Source organism: Rhea americana, unplaced genomic scaffold (assembly GCF_003343005.1).
Source record: "Rhea americana isolate MKP2758 unplaced genomic scaffold, rheAme1 scaffold_852, whole genome shotgun sequence".
Taxonomy (NCBI): Eukaryota; Metazoa; Chordata; class Aves; order Rheiformes; family Rheidae; genus Rhea; species Rhea americana.
In genome coordinates this window covers 7198-15304 of record NW_028187037.1, presented here as the reverse complement: position 1 = coordinate 15304, position 8107 = coordinate 7198, and the positions used below count along the sequence as shown (strand labels likewise).

Here is an 8107-nt window from a genome sequence, read left to right as displayed (position 1 = left end):
CAGGGCCCGGCCCGCAGCTGCCAGGAGCGATTGAGGAAACGCGGCCGCGGCAAACAAGGAGCGAGGGGAACGGGGCAGATTAGATAACGTGGCAGGCGAGGGCTTTGCTGCCCTTTTATTATTTTTTTATTATTTTTTTTTTTTATTTCCCCAGGGCGCGGACCCCGCGCCGCCGGGGGAGCAGGGATGCGCCCGAGCCCCGGCCSCTCTCCCGGGGCGGAAGGGTCCCGCGCCCTGCTAAGGCGAGGCAGAGGGAGGTGCACGAGCACGGCGCGAGCTCGGCGCTGCAGGCGCCCGCTCTGCCCCGGCAGCGCCCGCCGCGCTCCCCTCCAACAGCCCCTGCGGGCAGCCAAGCAGACCAGGCCCTCGCGGCACCCGGGAAAGCTCAGAAAGCTCCTGAGCAGGTTTGTTATCCACATTCGTAGAGATCCTTAACGGATTCCCCTGAACAGCTGATGTAGCACAGCCTCAGAGATCAAGAGTTGGCCCTTGATTGCTGGAAAAAAAAAAAAAAAGAAAGAAAAAAAAAGAGAGAGAGAAAAAGGAAAAACCACACACTTAGTGAAGAAGGTCTGGAGTAATTATACCTAATCTCCAGCTTTCAGGCTTGCTCAAACACCCGTAGCTTGAAATATAACTCGCCACCGCCAGGAGGACCAAAGAAGAGGCCAAGGAGGCCGTACAACCCCCTAGGAAACACGTTGTACAACCGGTTTGCCGCAGGCAGCGTTCGAACGGAGGCACCGACTGACGGCAGCCGGGAGAGCACGAGCGCCCGGCCGCCGGCCCCGCGCCGCTCGGGCTCGCCCTCTGCCCTGATAGCGCCCCGTCTAGCTCAACCCCTCCACCTTCTCCCAACGCGGTCACCGCGGCAGAAGATGGAGCCGAGGTTTCTACGGCATCGGTGGCACAGCCGAGTCACCTCGCGCGCTGCCACCTCAGCTGTAAAAACAGGGGAAATAATACTTTTCCGTTAAAGCACTTCAAGGTATTGCAAAAGTATCACTTGTGCAAGCAGAGGCGTAATCAAAATACGGGAATACTGGAAGGGACAAAGCTCTGCTTAACCAYGGCCTCCCGCGCTGATCCCACAATGTTTGAGCGCAAACAAAGCTATTCCTTACCTGCGCCTGCCATCTGCTTCCTCACCATTTCCATTGCATGCTTTTACTCAGGTGTTTTATGAGCGGGGTAGCACACATTTGAGATTAGATTTCCTTAAGTCATTTCAGTCTGATTGGGTGTTTTCCAACACACACACTGGCTGAGCACCACACTGAGATAGAAATTATATATATATATATAAAAAAGCACTAAAACAAAAACAGAAAAAAAAACATCTTATCCCTAGACCTTATTTCCAACTCCTTGCATTTGAGTAGATTCACATATGTTCTTCCCCACGGACTCCCTTCGCAGAACACAAAATTCTCCGTAATCAGCATGCCCTAGTTTCCCTTTAGGCCTGGCACATAAAGCGTACCCCCAAAGGGCTGCGAGAGAAGAAAGCGCTGAGCACAGCTGCCTCCCTTAGCATCTTCCAGCCCATCGCAGGCTTCGCCCCACACGGCTTGGAGGGCGCAGGAGAAACCACAAGAACCTGCCCGCCCCTCCGCTGCGGCGACAGCCGACACCGTATCCTGCGCTCGTTGGGAGCTCACGCGGTGCCAGCTCGTCTCCGTGCAAGTCGTTCCTGTCCCGWCGTGCTTCACACCAAGGAGACCGCGGCCCTCGACCGCTGCAGAAGAGGTGCCAAGAGGAGTTCTGGCAGGCTTAAGTCATCTTCATGCCGTTGACTCCACCGTAACTGTGATGACTTCCTCCAGCTGAAGAGTTAATCAGCTCTGCGATGAGGGAAAGTAACAGCTGTACAAGACAAAACTACRAGCGGATTCCGGCTGTGATGCAAGGGAGGATGGAGGTCTGCAGGTAAGGCGACATGATAGCAAAGCTTTGGTCTTCAGTTAGCGCAGGAGAGCAGAGGACCCCTCCAGCCAGAGCTGCTAGCAGTGATGAGTGTATGAATATTGCCGAGGGACGACACAATTCAACCCTGCACGCTGTGAGAAGGTGCCCAGCCTGCTTTCCTCACCGTAACTCATTAAGTGTCCATACATCCACAGCGTGCACAAGTGGGGAGAAAAGTTTTGTCCTAATTACAGCTTCATGAACCAAAAAACGTTGACTCAAAAATGAGATTTTTAACTTTTAACAGACAATGATCTGGTCCCCTTAAAATTTTTTTTCTCTAAAAGCAGGAAAAGCAAACCCAAACAGTTCATAGGTGACTGCAGCAACTATTTGACTTGGCCTCCTGCCTTGCCACCTTGCACCACACCCAGCACATCGAATCACCAGGCAAGACTCACGGTGGTAAGATGACCTCCATTATAGCAATAGCTCATGTTATTTGCCTGCTCATAAGATAGTATTTGAAGGAAGGTGTGATCATATTGTCCTGCTTTGATGAGCTTCTGACAGGTTGCAACCCTAAAGACAAATAGATCCTTTCAAGCAAATAAGGAGTAAATGAAAAGGGAGGAAGAGGGTGGGAGGGAAGGGGGGGCGATCTTAACCTATCCAAACACAGAACAGTCCTAAAGACACCTGCGAGCACTGAGCTCAAGGGGTGCATTCATTGCAAGGCACAAAATAAATACCAATAGGCACAGGTAGCAGGATGTCTGTCTTCCCAGAAAGCTTTCGGACAAGCTTAAACAGCGCATGAAAGCTTCAGGCACTTATTCAAATGCTGAAAAACAGAACCAGCACACACACACACACGGCTTCTTGCAAGGATTAGTAACAAAGTCACATGTAAGCAAAAGAATATCTTCATATAAGCTGCTCCAAAATAGTTTATATAGGCAAATTTTTGGGCTCAGTGCCCTGAATGATAATGGCTGGCTTGTGAGATGCAGATCAGCCCAAGATGACCACACAAGCATCTCAAAGTGGAGACCTTCAAATGCCCCCATCCTGATATGGGAGGAGCAYTAAATACTCCTTTGATGACAGCCTGGACATAAGGAAAGAAAATAAAATAAAAAAATAACTTCACACAGAACTCCTTTACTAAGAGACTCATGAAACACTCAACAGCTCAGTCTGTAGCTGGCTAGAGCTTCTCAAGCCTCATGAGGCTCTGGCCGGTAGCCTGGGGAAGCGCTGGGAYGCAGCCTACGAGGCCACGCAGGGAGCATTTAAGGACCTGGCTGCGGCTGCAGTATTCTTTTGTGCTGGTGACTCCCTTACGAAGACCTCACACACAAAAATAAATAAATAAATAAATAAAAGATCAGATCCCCGCTCCCCTTCTGCCACCRGCATCTGCACCTCTCAGCGCTGCCTCCCCTTCCACCCTGATTACAACTGGCACAAGGCAGCAGTTTTTGCCAAGACCGTGCTTACCTCTGTCACCCAGGCTGGGCACTGCCTTGGTTTGCTTAGTGCTGAGCCACAGCAACGCACTCGTACACCTCAGCTGAGGACTGGTTTAACCAGGAGCCAGCAGCTTTACTGTGAAGCAGTTACCTGACTTATAATTAAGGGCCATGATTTCACTGACAGCACTTGTATGCATAACCACATATTTTCATGCAGGTCATTGCTGTAACTTGGCACAGTGTAAGACTGCAGTGTCACAAGTGTCTTCTATACCCTCTAATTACCCAAGACCTCACAAACCCAGACAGGAGGAATGAGTCTGAGCATAAGCTCACTTCTCTCTGCTTCCTGCTTTARGAAGTAGCTGGCCCAGTTCTAACCTCACACCTTGCATCAGCAGGCACGTGACAACCAGAAACTTCCAAAACCCAGGGCACAGCATTAGTTTCTCCCTGACCATTTATCCCCAGATCTCTCCCAGCCCCTGCAACTGCTCTGTACAAGCACTGTGCAGCCCCAGCCAGCCACAGATGTTGCCATGAGAGCCCCCTCTCCCCTGCGGGTTTTCTGGCCCCCCCTCCTCCCCCTTCACCAAAAGATCCATATGGTCTCTGCCTTTCTTGTGATGCAACTACCTGGACTGGAACACTTGTTTGATAAACTTGATACACACTCAATTTCTTCCTTTTAAAACATACGGGGTACAGCCAGGGGCAGCACTGTGGTTAGGGACACTGTGCCTATAGATGTATCTTGGCATCTGCAAACACCGTGGAAATGGAACTGAAAAGGGTACATTTAGCTACAAGATCAGGGGTTCAGAAGTTTTTGGAGCTTCAATAAAACTCTCAACAGCTAAAGAACGTTTTTCTGTGTTAATTTAATCATACAAATATTCATTTATACATTACGGAAAAAGCTTCCTTTTTATTTATTTATTTTTTTACCCCCCAATGTGCTATCATAGGACTTCTCCCAGACTCAATGAGGCAACACACCATCCTGTTCTACACATGCACTCCCCCCAGAGAGAATAGACAGGCTGCAGAACCACCCACTCACTCACACAAGAAAAAAAAAATTAAACACACAACAGAAACCCAGACGTGGGACAGCGTGCATTTCCTAATCCTGCAGACTCCAGCTACTCTCATGCCCATGTGCTCTCAAGACTACACACCCTTGCCCCTCTGTGGAGGGCTGCATCTTCCAAACCCTCAAGGGGTTTGGATACAACTCTCCTGAGCTGTGGGCAGCAGGTTTCAGCCCTCCTTCCTCCTAGTGTGGCATTGCCAGTTTGGGGCTAGTCCTAGGTATGTCATGCTCCAACTTGCCTAGGCTGAGACAGGGTGGCCAGACAACCACCGATCATATCGTCTTAGCTAACACAGCTCCAAATCCTAAACGGCTCAGGCTTGAYGCAAGGATCTATTTGAGAGACCATCAGAAGCGTACTGCATGAGCTCTTTCTCCTTTTTTTTAAGAGGGAGAGGGAAAGGAAGATCTCACTATCTCTCCTTCTTCTCAAGACTTCAGGACAGATGGCATTATTAAGAGACTGAAGCCAGCTGCAGCCTGTGACTACATCCCCTCTACCAATGGGTACCAGCCCCATCCCTCCCCAAGTCAGGAGCACCAGCCTCACTTGGGAAACATGTCCTCTTCTACTGCCTCACCAGTCCCAACCCAGTCATGATTTTCTCACATATCCAACAGGCCTGAGAGTTCAATGTGCTTAACTCACCTGGACTGAGTTACCTGAGCTGCTGCACACCCAAAGCCTTATGCTCAAAAGATTTGGCATTCAGCACTTCTGAAAAATCAGGCCATGCTTCAGGTACTCCATGTTAGACTCCACGAGTCTCAAGGCATCAGTCCTATAGAAATCAATGCAATCATAGGGCCCTGAAGTCATCTGTGAAGAGCTTTTCTGCATATAGYTCAAATCCCCCTTCTTAAAAGTTGGAAACCAGACAGCAGGAGCAATTTGGGTCTGGCTGCACCGCTAAGCTCCAAGAAACCAGAAGAGACAAAACCACCTTTGGCCTCTGTGAAACAGTTTTTACAAGAGCAAAAAATGCAGAGAGGAGGGTAACCACTAATTTAAACATTCTTCCACTGTCACAGCAGGGATTGTAACCCCAACACTCAAAGCATTCAGAGCACTTTGTAATCATCTGCAGGGCAGTCATTCCCACAGACAAGAGTGCTTGCACTCAACTACCTGGGGAACAGCTGTGAGTAGCAAGAGGCTGCAGATTTAAGCAGCAACTCGGATGTGGCCCTGCCTTTCTTCACACCTCAGAATAAGTGACCCTTGTCAAAAGGACACCACAGACTGAAAACACTTGAGAGTGAATTCAAATCTGCGCAGAACAAGCATGCCTTCTGAGTGGGAAAGCACACAACTTGGGGTGCATGCAAGCTTCTTTCAAGAAAAGGAAAATTCAGTCTTGGTAGTAGGAGCACAGGAACACAAATGTAGCAGTCATTATATAAGAGAGGAGCATACATGCCTGGGAGCAGAAAAAAAGGTAGAGTAGGAGTATCTGAGTTCAAGGGTCTCTCAGCTGCTTCAGCTGACACAAGGCAAAAGATTGCAGCACCAGCTATAGTATGCAAACTCAGAAATTCCCCCCACACACACACTTTACACAGTTGCTAAAAAAAGCTAACAAAGACAAGGAATCACCTCATCGTTTGGACAAACAGCAGTCTCCAGTGTTTTAAATGCTTTCAGAAGGGAAGTAGCAGTATCATAGGAGTTGTGATGGTCAGGTATGTTTTCATGCCTTTAGAGCTTGTCACAGTAGCCAGCTGCTCAAAAATGAAGGAGCAGATAATTAACCCATTTGCCCATGCTATGCTACAGTGATGCAAGTCATTCCCTAGATTCAGCTACTGAGAGAAGACAGCTTATCCAGGACAAAAAGATTGTTACAAGACAAGAACCAAGCGCCACAGCTGCACTAGCCAGCGCAGCACCACCTTCCACATTTACATTTCAGAGTAGTTCAATCTGCATCTGTACCAGCTCACCCAGTTCTAGCAAACTGCCATGATAGACACAGGTTTGCTTGCCAAAACACATGTGCAAATGGCAAGCAGTCCAAATTTCTCATGCAGATAACTTCTTACATTTTACTTGTTTCTCCCTGCRAAAATGTCTGAAGGGAGACTTCAGATAATACGGTGACCTTTAGCAACCAAACCTCTGAAATACAAACAGAATCCATCAGCTGTTTCCATGGAATTAACAGCAACCAGTTAGTCTGCCTGGAGCTACAATGTCTTAGTGTTTTCCCAAAGGTCCATTTTTTCCCTCTATTAGAAATAAGGATCTCTCACTGTCCTTTTAAAAGATCCAACTGTATGCACTAATGAGACAAGAGTCCTCAGCAGCTACAGTGAGAATGAATTCCCCATTCAAAACTAAGCAAGGAAAAACAACCGCTCAGGAATAATCAGCCTGAAGCCACGTACCACACAGTAGGCCCATGCCCTGCTCTCARAAAGGAGAAAGGAGACCTCACTGGAAAGATCTGGAAGGAGGTAGCAGGGGCTTTGCATATTATTGTATCTTTGGCAGATGGCTGTTCTGGCCTTGTTCAAGTTTCAGGAAGAGACAGTGCCCCCTCACCTTGCCYCCTTTCAGCACTTCAGATACAGTGCTTTAGAAATCCATTGTAGTCCTCAAAGTTCTTCTCCCCCTCCTCACACAGGACTTCCCAATYTATAATTCCATGGACACACACTGGAGGAACAGCAGAACAACCCGTGTCTGAGGAACGATTCATCCTCTGAAAAGCAAGACCTGGAAAGCCCATTTAGAAGGTGAGAGCCTCAAAAAAGCTACAAGCCAGTAAGATGAAGGCGAATGAATACAAGGCGATACAGTGGAATCCAGCTGATGATGCTAYCTCTTGCTCTACATTCAAAAGCGCAATGAATTAGCCTCTGTTTGCTAAGCTAATACTTTATCACAAGAGAAATGAATTGAAACTTATTCTGCATAAGAGACAGCAATGGAAGATTCAAAACTAAAAGGACATGACTTTTGTAAAGCTTTACAACTACTGTCAAAATGAATTATGCTTACAGAAAGATAGTTTCCTCTTGGCACGAGACTGATACGCTTGCTTGGTTGTTCTAGGCACAGCTACTGTACATCAAGAGTTAACAGAAAGGTATTTTAAAATGCTAGCCACATAGGACAACTCTGGAACTTTAATAAATCTCTTTGTTAACATGGGTGCCTATTTACKAGTACTTCATGTACAAGGGGAAGGGAAATGAGCCCTCCATGTTACCTCAACCCAGTCCCAAATTTTCTCTCCAACTGTGATACTGAGACCTTGTTTCAGCACCGTTTCCAGTGACATGCAGGACAACTAACAGCAACACCCAAACCAAAAAGGAAAAAAAAAATAGAAGAATAAGATTAAAAAGTTGGTAACTAAAACCAGCAGGTGCTATTAAAACACAGAGCTGGGTGAAGACCCACTCTCATTAAAAATGTCCAACAAAAATAAGTCACTGCACAAACCCCAGAAGATGCTAAGCAAATTCCCGTTCAATAGCAAACAAAACACGACAGTTCCATAAAAATGCACGCTGTCCCTTATTTAAAAAAAATATGAACAGGAAACAAACAAAATTAAACATTTGCTCAAACTACAACCGCTCTGTAGGCAAAATACTTTTTTTTTTTTTTTTTTTT

General features: G+C 47.3%; 1 long non-coding RNA gene across 1 annotated transcript; it reads right to left on the bottom strand.

Moving 5' to 3' along the window:
* Nucleotides 1–6: 6 nt before the first annotated feature.
* On the bottom strand, nucleotides 7–1843 carry LOC146585045 (uncharacterized). Its single transcript, XR_014898070.1, has 3 exons — nucleotides 1125–1843; nucleotides 643–942; nucleotides 7–496 (listed from the first exon to the last, which is right to left on the bottom strand). It is a non-coding gene; the product is annotated as an uncharacterized LOC146585045 (long non-coding RNA).
* Between the last annotated feature and the right edge of the window lie 6264 nt (nucleotides 1844–8107).